The following is an 11,237-nucleotide window of genomic DNA, read 5'->3' as shown; positions in this document are numbered from 1 at the left end:
ATATTAATTATACATTTATACATAATATTAATAGATTTATACATTTATATTAATTATATTAATACATTTATACATAATCATCATATACATTTATAAATTATAAATTATACATTTATATAATATTCATTTATAATTTATACATTTATATTAATTATACATTTATATATTTATAAATATATGTATATTACGTATTATATATAATATAATACATTTATATATTTTTATATAAATATATAAATATATTTATTTCTAAATATTTATAAATGTATTATAAATGCATAAATGTTTAAAAATATAAAAATATAAAAACTATAAATTATAAAATACTCAAAAATATGTTTTAAAAATACCTCTAAAAGTAATCCAAAAAACGTCTACAGTAACATTTCAAAAACTTCTACAAAAAAGTTTTTCACCTTACAAAAACTTCTACAAAATTTTTTTAAAAACTTCTACAGTGCACTACAGTAAAGTTTTAGACAAACTCCAAAAAAACTCAGGTTCCAAACAGGCCATGAGTTGCCACCGGCAAATGTAAATGTAAAGTAGCCTAAAGTTGATTTTCGATGGTAGGGTCTCCTGTCTAATTGGTAGGGTCACTGTTTAAGAAGGCATTTTTCACTGAGTTGACTGTTGACTAAATCAAAGTACACTCATCACATATTATTGATTGATTGCATGTGAATAGTCCCGCGTGATTGGTCCAGCGGCAATGCCTCTCATCAGTGATCCTTGAGATCACAAGTTTGAGTTTTCGTTACGCTGGATTCCTCCGCGCACTTAACGTGTTCGGATCGGGTTGAAACGCCGGGCCCGAGTCACAGGGGATTAATCGGGCCCCGTAAAAATTGACCCGGACACCCTGTATCGAAAAAAAAAAAAAAAGATTGCATGTGAACTCAGAGCATAAATTAATACAAGCATAATTTTATAAGTTGCTGCTTTTTGAAATTATTTTCATCAACATACTTTATACGAACTCGCTCACGCGCTATGGCCAACACCTAATAATCTGAGCACATTATTTTCTAAATGTGTTTTTTTTTAAGATGAATTCTTAGGCCGAATTCTTCAATCCATCTCAGATCCAGAAATTCAATTCAGAGTGGGTGGCTGATATTGATAATAGCATATACGTTATAGTTCCTTCTGTTTTGGAATGAATAGAGAATATATGCAAGTAGGGACAATATTTTAGGATAGAAATACGATAGTTTTTTATCAGAGAGATTATTGATCTATAGGAGAAAAATTTGGAGATGATGGCGTCTGCCGGTGGTGCTGGTTCTTCAAGCTTGGATCGCCTTGATTCTGCACTGAAAGGCATAAAGCATAGCTCGATCGTCCTAGCAAAAGTCACGGATGATTGGGAATTTTTGAGAAAAGTTTGGAGATCTGCTCGGAAGGGGATTTATGCCGAGAAGAAGAATATGCACATCTGCCTCAAGATTGAAGCTACAGCTGAGGAGATTGTCCAGGAAGTTATTCGTTTCCGTGAAAAAAACATGATGGATGATCAGCGTGTAAAAGATGTAGAATTCCTAAACGAATTAGCCCTTGATTGTGGGGAAAGAACCAAGCTTTTGATTGATGAAATTGGAGAAGCTCTTGACCATTTGTACTTGATGTGGTCAAGAGGCGGAGGCGGAGGCGGAGGCGGCGGCGGCTGCAGCAGCTCATTTGTACTTGATCTCGACTTCTGCAAATATTTACTACTACATGTACGATTAACTGTGTCCGCAATCGGCCATATGGCAGCTAAGCACTGGGGTTGTGAAGATTCTAGTGTAAAGATCCATTTCCGTTCCTTGTATCATTGTATAAGCTACATAGATTATTACCTTGTTCCATCATTTGATGCCCGCAAATTCTTGGGATTTGGAGGAACAACAGATGACGTGCTGCAGCATACTTATCATCGTTATGATGCTCGTGGACTGCCTAGCTTTGATGCTTGCGTTGGCCATGTTTTATCCCTGGTCCTACAAATTGCAAACCGGTGTAGCGATTACTGGTTAAATTGCAAGGCCGGTCGAATCCAAGTGATGAAAGGAGAACTGATTGAGTTCCTGGTCAATTTGTACCGTGAAATTCATCCTAGTAATCCCAAATTCATGCGTTTTCTTCTCGATTTCCTTATGGCTCGCTCCACTGAGAAGGCTGCGTTGGTGAATTATCTGGAGAGTTTTTGCCACTATCTCTTCTTGGGTGAATATGGACATTTTCGAGCAGAGGTGTTCCCCCTGTTACAGCTTTTTCTCTGCACCACTTCTATACTAGATGATGAGGACGCAGCACCAATTTTCATTCCAGAACTTCATGCTGTGCTAGTTGAGATGGCATCTATATTCGAGTCAACTGGCCGTGTGCTAGTAGAGGTGGCATCTCTTGGTTCTGAGTTACTTTCAAAAATTTGTCTTCTTGAGACAGAGCTTTTCCTTGTGGTGCAAATCCACAGCATGAAAAACAATACAAACGCTTCTTCCTTTTCCTTCAGTATGCTTCCTGGTTTTGAAGATGTCATGGACAAATGTAGACAAATCCCCGAAAGACTGCAGAGATATTCGGAGAAGTTGCCCATAAAAACAAGATCGGATTGGAAGAAGTTGTTGGCACTGATTGAATCAACATTCAAGGTGGAAAAATCTCTTTATAAGTCATCTATGCTCACGGAAATCACAGCGTCCACGGTGAAAATCTCACTTATGCTACTTCGTTCTAAGATTGTGATTTTCAAGGGCGAGTCATTTCTGATGGAGCCATTACTTCCGACGAGCAGGAATGATGATAGGCTTACAGTTCGTGAAAAAGATCTCCTTGAGCTCTTCCTTCAGAGGGTTGAGTATATCAGGCAAATTCCCTCAGACGAGATAATTAAGGTCAGAGAGGACGTATTAGGAGCAATTGGAGAATCTGTTAGGAGACTGACATGTTTCTCTTACTATTTCCTTGACACACAAGACGAAATGACCAGCCTTTCATTTTCTGAGCTGTTACATAAGGAGACGCATTTGATCAAGGCGAAGATTACAGATATTATTCCAAAATTTCCAAGGTTTGATTTCCCCAAGACTTCCAGTCTGAATTTCATTGATTTGCTATGGAGAAACCTTGGGGAGCTGCTGAAATACAATCCTGCATCAACTGCATTGGCGAAGCACCAGATGGAAGAGATTCAAATACATCTCCAATCGTTGAGGTCTTTTCTCGAGAATGTTTCACAGTTGCACATTAAGGAGAATCCAGAGCTAGAAGATCTCGTTAATCGAGTCATTGATGTGGCATATAAAGCGGAGTACATAATTGATTCAATTGAGGTTGATGCTCAATGGCAGGACTACTTCTGGTTGGACAATGTGCTGGAGGAGTTAAGACTTCTTCGTGAGAATGCTGGGGGAATTCATTTGACTACCCCTGATGCGGAAGTCCAAGATTCCAAGAATGTCACCCAGGTTTCATTTGACAGGTTATCGAGAAAGAGTACACCAGCTATTGACGAAATTGTGGTGGATCTCAGCAATAGAGAAAACGAAATTCGCAACCAGCTTATTAGAGGATCCTCAAAGCTGGGTATTGTTTTTATTGATGGAATGCCAGGTTTAGGCAAGACAACATTGGCGAGGAAGGTGTACAGCAGTCTTAGTGTCGCGAGTCACTTCCATCTTCGTGCATGGTGCACTGTTTCCCAAGAATATGAGAAAGGGAGATTATTGCTGGAAATTCTAACAGGGATTCATGGGCTCACGGAAGAGATTCGCCAAATGAGGGATGAAGAACTCAAAGATAAATTGCGCAAGTCGCTACTGAAAAACAAGTATCTCATAGTTATGGATGACATTTGGGATGTTGGATCATGGAATGACTTGAAAAACTCATTCCCAGATGATGCAAATGGAAGTAGAATTCTGTTCACCAGTCGCCTCCGTAGAGTGGCCATGGAAATTAAACCAGAAAGTAATCTACTTTCTCTTAGCCTTTTTTCTCATGAGGAAAGTTGGCAGCTGTTAGAAAAGAAAGTATTCAAGGAAGAATGTTGCCCCGATGAGCTGTTGGGAATCGGAAAGGAAATTGCTTATCAGTGTCAAGGATTGCCTCTTGCTGTTGTTGCTGTTGCTGGTATACTAAAAACAACAGAAAAAAGCCAAAGTTCATGGAAAAGAATAGCAGATACCTTGAGCTCGCATATAATTGATAATCCAGAAGCTCGGTGCAAAGAAGTCATAGATCTCAGCTACAAACACTTGCCAGAATATCTTAAATCATGCTTTCTGTATTTGGGAGTTCTTAATGAAGACAGAGATATTCTTGTCAGCAAGTTGATACGGTTTGGATAGCAGAAGGTTTCGTACCAGAAACTAAGAAGAAGGGCTTTGAAGATGTTGCAGAGGCTTTCTTGATGGATCTGATTGACAGAAGCTTGGTGATAATCTCCAAAAGAAGATCCAACGGCAAGGTTAGAGCATGTCGCCTCCATGATCTTGTCCTTGATTTCTGCAAGTCTAAAACCAAGGATGAGAACTTCTTTCAGCTGGTAACCAGGTCTGACAATCCATATACTTCTTTTCCTAGTACAGATTATGGTTTCGAATTTGATTTTTACCATCATTCATCTGCTGCATCATTTGCATCCTATCGGTTGGCTATATATTTGAAGCGAATCCACTTTGTTGAATCAAAACCTTCCGGCTTGGCCACCCGTTCTTTGGTGTTCTTTGCGTCTAGAGATTCTAAACCACAACGGCCTTATGAAGTCTCATTCATTTGTCACAACTTCAAATTGCTTAGGGTCTTGGATTTTGAATGCTTCAATTTGGGTATTTCACTTCCTATAGAAATTGGAATTCTGGTACAACTGAGATATTTAGCAGTTGGAGGCTATTTGAAGTCCATTCCACAGTCGATAGCCGACCTCAGGAAACTGAAAACTCTAATTGTTAAGGGATTAAGTGGTAAGATCACCTTACCAAATACCATCTGGCGCATCACAAGTTTAAGACATCTTCATGTCAATCTCCATGTTGCTTTCGACTCAGATGCTGAAGAGCTTGGTGATAGCTCTATATTAGAAAATTTGGTCAGTTTTTCCTGCCCATCTCTTTCTTGTGGTGAAGATGCAGAAAGGATTATAAAGAGGCTTCCAAATCTTTGCAAACTGAGTTGCATATTCTATGAATCACCAGATTCTTCCATGAACTGCAATCATTTTCCGAGATTGAACTGTCTCACTCATTTGGAGTCACTCAAAATATTCTACTATGGAAGCCCTCTTAACAATGGCGAGTTCAGCCTCCCTTTGAATCTAAAGAAATTGACTTTGTCAAACTTTCGCCTTCCATGGAGTCATATCTCCACAATTGGGAGACTACCAAACCTAAAAGTTCTCAAGTTACTTTCTGGTGCCTTTGAGGGGAAGATATGGGACGTGGAAGAAGAGTTTCAGAATCTTAAGTTCTTGAGCTTAGACAATTTGAACATTGCTCAATGGAATGCCTCTTGTGATGATTTTCCCAAGCTTGAAAGACTTGTCTTACAAAATTGCAAAGACCTTGAAGAAATTCCAGAGGACTTTGGAAACATATATACATTGGGAATGATTGAAGTGCATTGGTGTGGAAGATCTGCAGAAGAATCTGCAAAGAAGATTGAAGAAGAATATGGAGATATTGAAGTCCTTATTAGGAGTTCAAATTTGAGATCATGAGCACAATTTGGATCACATACTTGTAAGTCTATTTAATGAATTTCTAGCTACTTATACAATTGCTTCATTTTTGGATGATATCTCTTGTATTTCTATTTGGTTCAAGACATATAGCTAGTTGAAAACTACTTAATCTGCTGTTTCATAAATTGCAAAGCTATGTAAAATCTGGAAAGGCATTTGCTGCCCTCTTGAAACTCACTGCACGTTGTTGTCTTCCAAATAATCCAGAAGCTTGGTGCAAAGAAGTCACAGATCTCAGCTACAAACACTTGCCGGAATATTTTAAGTCATGCTTTCTGTATTTGGGAGTTCTTAATGAAGACAGAGATATTCTTCTCAGCAAGTTGATGTGGCTTGGGGTTGCGGAAGGTTTCATACCAGACACCAAGAAGCGCTTTGACGATTTAGCCAAGGCTTTCTTGATGGATCTAATTGACAGAAGCTTGGTGATAATCTCCAAAAGAAGATCCAATGGCAAGGGTAGAGCATGTCGCCTCCATGATTTCTGTAAGTCTAAAACCGAGGATGAGAATTCTTTCAGCTGATAGCCAGGTCTGACAATCCATAAGCTTATTTTACTACTACAGATTATGATTTCGAATTTGATTTTTACTGTCATTCATCTCCTGTATCATTTGCATCCTATAGGTTGGCTATATCTTTGAAGCGAAACCACTTTGTTGAATCAAAACCTTCTGGCTTGGCCACCCGTTCTTTGGTGTTCTTTGCATCAACAGATTCCGAACCCACATGCCCTTATGACATTTCATTCATTTGGCACAACTTCAAATTACTTAGGGTGTTGGATTTTGAATGCATTAATTTGGGTGTTTCTTTTCCTGTTGAAATCGGACTGCTTCTCTTCTTGAGATATTTAGCAGTTGGAGGCTACATGCGATCTATTCCACATTCGATGGCCAACCTCAGGAAATTAGAAACTCTTGTTGTGAAGGGATTGCGTGGTAATATCATCTTACCAAATATTATCTGGTGCATGACTTGTTTAAGGCATCTTCATGTCAATGTTCATGTTGCATTCGACTCAGATGTTGAAGAACTTGTTGATAGCTCTGAATTAGCAAATTTGCTCTGAATTAGCTCTTTCTTGTGGTGAGGATGCAGAAAGGATAATCAAGAGGCTTCCAAATCTTTGCAAATTAAGTTGCATATTCTATGAATCACAAGATTCTTCCACCAGTTACAATCGGTTTCCAAGGTTGAAGTTTCTGTCTCATTTGGAGTCCCTCAAGATCTTTTACTACGGGAACCCTCTTCAGAATGCCGAGTTGAATCTGCCATTGAGTTTGAAGGAATTGACTTTATCACGCTTCTGCCTACCATGGACTCGTATCTCTGCAATTGGCAGTCTACCAAACTTGGAAGTTCTCAAGTTATTTTCTGGTGCCTTTATGGGGCGAACATGGGACATGATGGAAGACGAGTTCCAGAAACTCAAGTTCTTGAGCTTAGACACTCTGGATATCGCCGAATGGAATGCCTCTTATGACCATCTGCCCAGACTTGAGAGACTTGTCCTGCAACATTGCAAAGACCTTGAGAAAATCCCGGAAGATCTTTCTGACATAACTTGATTGGAAACAAATGAAGTGCATTGGTGTGGACAATCTGTGGAAGAGTTGGCAATTGAGATTGGGAAAGCAACCGCGGAGATAAAAGTCCTTATCACGAGCTCAAATTTGAGGTCATAAGCATTACTTGAATCACACTACTGTATTCTTCCACTCACTTGTAAGTCTATTGATGAATTTCCAGCTACTTATCCAATAGCCCGATTCAATACTGTTAATTGCTAATTCAGGAACTGAACACTCGTGACTTCTTTGTCTAGTATTTTTGGTGTAGTACATGATGTTTGAAGCTAGTCCCTGAGAGCATCTTTCTTTGCCTTGTTCTAGGTTGAATTTGTGAAAACTCCTGATTTATATATCCCGGGGTAATGGTGCTCAACGAAAGAATGCTGAAGTCTATACGTTGAAGGAGCAGCTGGAACTTCAGATGGTTTCATTCACCACAAGAAAGGCGTTGATGCCAAGCTTTGGCTTATATTGGAACTTTCTACCTTTATATTCAATATTATGTTTGTTGGATAATGTACCAACTAATGTAACAATGTGTCTGAATTTGATTGCTAAGTGGCATTTTACTGTTTCGTTTTATGTCTAATGGTACTGAGCTGTGCCAACTTGTCATCTCATACAGTTGGTTCTTTCTGCTGAACCCATGATGAAGTGGCTGAGCAGGGAGCTACTAGATGTTTTATGAATGCTTGTTTGGTAAATCCTAAAACGCAATTGCTTCTTGTTACCAATGGCTTTGTGTTTGATCTTACTCAAAGCTCATTCTGTATATATTTTTTTAAGAAAAAAAATGCACTTTTCATCCTCAAAGGTTGGGTTGATAACCAATTTCGCCCTTAAAGTTTCACTAAGAATACATTTCATCCTCAAAGTTTCTGAATTTTGGCCAATTAGGGATAATTGACAGAATAACACTCAATTTGGACGAAAAGCAGCGCGTAAGAAGCATACCCCATTAGAACCAACTTTGCATTCAACAAAAAACGAATAAAACCTGTTCTTGCTTCATTTATGTCCTCTCCGCTCCTCTTCTTGTTGTAATTCTAAAAAAATTTCTAACCACCCTCACCATTCTAAATCTAGTCATTTCTAGCAAAAAGGTTGACATAAATGGTCGACATCCACTTATTCATGGGTTATAGATGACTTGGATTTGAATATCTATCGAAACGCATTAAATTAACCCAGTTCATTTAGTTTAAATTTATTTTTATTTTTTACCTATAAGAAATATAATAGAGGAAACTCTATTTGCAAAAATAGAGGAAATCCATAAAAAATTGGTAGGTTGTTGTTTCTTTATCTTGTATAGAAACTACCAGTTGTTTATAACTTTAATTTTAGGGATAATTTCAGAAATCTCAGGGGAGGTTTTTGACTATTGCAGGTAGGTCCTCTCTAATTTAAAAGATTACACTTACCTTCTCTACTATTAGTATTTTAGTAACAATATAAATCCACTATGCTAAATTTGTCCTAAAAACCCTAAAATACCTCTTTATTAGTTAGAAGGGGGGAAAACTCGCTCATGAATTTCTTCCACATTGCAACTATTGCAATCGGCATAACTACCACCCTAACGAAGTCAATAAGCCACCTTAACTTAATCCTTGTATTCTCATAATTTCGAAAGCCCAACTTTGCAGCTCTAAAGCTTCTTGTACAAATCAATTATGACAATTAACCATTCCATTCAACCTAATCTTTTTCCTCAATTTTTTACCCAAATTTTGCATCTAAATTGACCAATGTCATTATTCAAATTCAATCAAAATGGATGCAAGCTTGTTGATGTTAAAATAATCTAACCCACCAAGAATACCAATAAGGAGCAACCAAAAGCAACATTAGAGACCACATTCTATGTCTTTAGGCAAATTTGATTATAGTTCTTATATCCCAAAATTCTTTTTTTTTACACAATTGGTATAATAGTGTAATCTTCCTGAATCTATGTTTCTTTTTTAGCCATCTTTTTTATTTTCTTGTTTGTAATTTGTATCACCGCCATTCTTTTCATCTTCATTTAGTTTGATAACAAATATGCTTTGACAACCTATTATTTAGCAATGTCAATTCAATAATAGTTACAAAAAAGGAAAACAAAAAAAAAAGAGGATCTATTTCCATAATAATGAGGATTCGGGATGTATTAGATGGTTGTGTAGATGGCAACTATGGAAAAAAAGTGGACTATGAAATACAGGAGAGAAAAGGTAAGAGAGAGCATCGAAGAGAGAGAATAAGAATTTGTTTTGTGTGGTAACCGTTGTTTTAAAATGAAAGATTAGTTTTAGTTGTAGACTTTTTTAGAAATTATCTATAAGTGAAGGATATTATAGTAATTTTACTGCATGAATGGAGGTTAATGTAATTATTCAAAACTAAGGGGGGTGAGTGAAATTGTCAAAAACCTCAGGGGAGGTTTCTGAAATTATTCCTTTCTTTTATTTTGTCCAAAAATTATCACCTCTTTATAACTCCTTTTTTTACCTATAGAAATGAAAAAAATGCTAGCTATGCATAGGATTCTTTGTGGGCTTCTTTTATTTCCCATAAACTATCAGACGTTCGTTGCTTTCGTCCATTATTTGAAAAAACTACCAGTTATTTATGGGTATGATTTCAGTTCCAAGCTAAAATAGGCATTATATAAAAAAATCACCAACTATTTTTATCTTCATGCTGATTTACATGTCAATAAGGTAAGAAGGAAAATTTTGGTAGAGTTTTGCCTTAAATTTTAACAATCCAAAGTAACAACCAAACTGGATATTGTAACCAAATTAATATAACCAACTAAAACCATAAAAAAAGAAGAGGCATAGGCTTGTCAAAAATGCATTCCAAGTGGTCCTTGACATGGCTCCTACTGAATATGGACCATAAACAAAATAACGTAAAGATACAAAAATTAGAATTTAGAAGTTATAACACTAGTATCTGCACTTCTGAACGGGTTTTAGCCCTTTTTTGTTGGTTCTAATAGAACATGCTTCTCGCGTGCAACTTTCCGTCCAAATTGAGTGTTATTCTGTCAATTGTCCCTTATTGACCAAAATTCAAGAACTTTGAGGATGAAATGTATTCTTGATGAAACTTTGAGGACGAAATTAGTCATCAACCCAACATTTGAGGATGAAAAGTGCATTTTTCCCATTTTTTTAATTATTATTTTCAATTGCGTTCATCATGCTGGTCTACCAGGCTTGGGAGTTCTCAAGCCACATTCTGATGCCTTGGAGGGGCAGCTATGGGATGAGGAAGAAGAGCACCAAACAGTCAAAGTTCTTGAGCTTAGGAAATCTGAACATTGCCCAGAGGATCTCAACAAGCTTGAAAGACTTGCGTCAGGAAATTCCAAATACCTTCAGGAAATTCCTGAGGATTTTCCAAACATATCTGAATTGGGGATGCTTCAAGTGCATCGGTGTGAAGAATCTGCAGAAAAGTGAGCAACTAAGATTGTGGAAGAAAAGGACTATATCAAAGTCCTTATAAGGACTCTGCATTCGTAAGTCTATTTGATCAATTTAGAGCAACTTATCCATTTCCTCAATTCATTTCTGAGATTATATATATATATATATGGACATATGACTTGCTCAAATATATGGGATTATCATCATCGATCAGATCCATCAATTTACTACTCAAGCAATGCAGAAGCTTGACTGGCTGCACTTTTTTCTACTATTCAGTAACAGAGACTGCAGCTTAAGATAACCATTTCCCCAGAGCCTTTTTTTTTTTTGAAGGAGTATTTCCCCAGAGTTTCAATGACCATCGTTTATGTAACTTAGGAATTGTTTTGTTCCTAAAATTATACATAAATTTAACTTCTCTTTGAGCTGAGGTCTCTATACCTTGAAGACTCAGCTGGAACTTAACAGGTTTTCGTTCACCACATGCAAGAAGTTGATGCATGTTTTGGA

The 11,237-nt window shown here is 37.2% G+C and overlaps 1 pseudogene; it reads left to right on the top strand.

Annotated features, from left to right (window-relative positions):
* The first annotated feature begins 946 nt into the window (after positions 1 to 946).
* LOC113736935 (putative late blight resistance protein homolog R1B-17) lies at positions 947 to 7,881 on the top strand (annotated as a pseudogene).
* The last annotated feature ends 3,356 nt before the right edge of the window (positions 7,882 to 11,237 follow it).

The sequence above is a fragment of the Coffea arabica genome, chromosome 3e, assembly GCF_036785885.1.
Source record: "Coffea arabica cultivar ET-39 chromosome 3e, Coffea Arabica ET-39 HiFi, whole genome shotgun sequence".
Classification (NCBI taxonomy): Eukaryota; Viridiplantae; Streptophyta; class Magnoliopsida; order Gentianales; family Rubiaceae; genus Coffea; species Coffea arabica.
The sequence above is the reverse complement of the archived record's forward strand: the minus strand, read 5'-3'. Positions and strand labels throughout refer to the sequence as shown.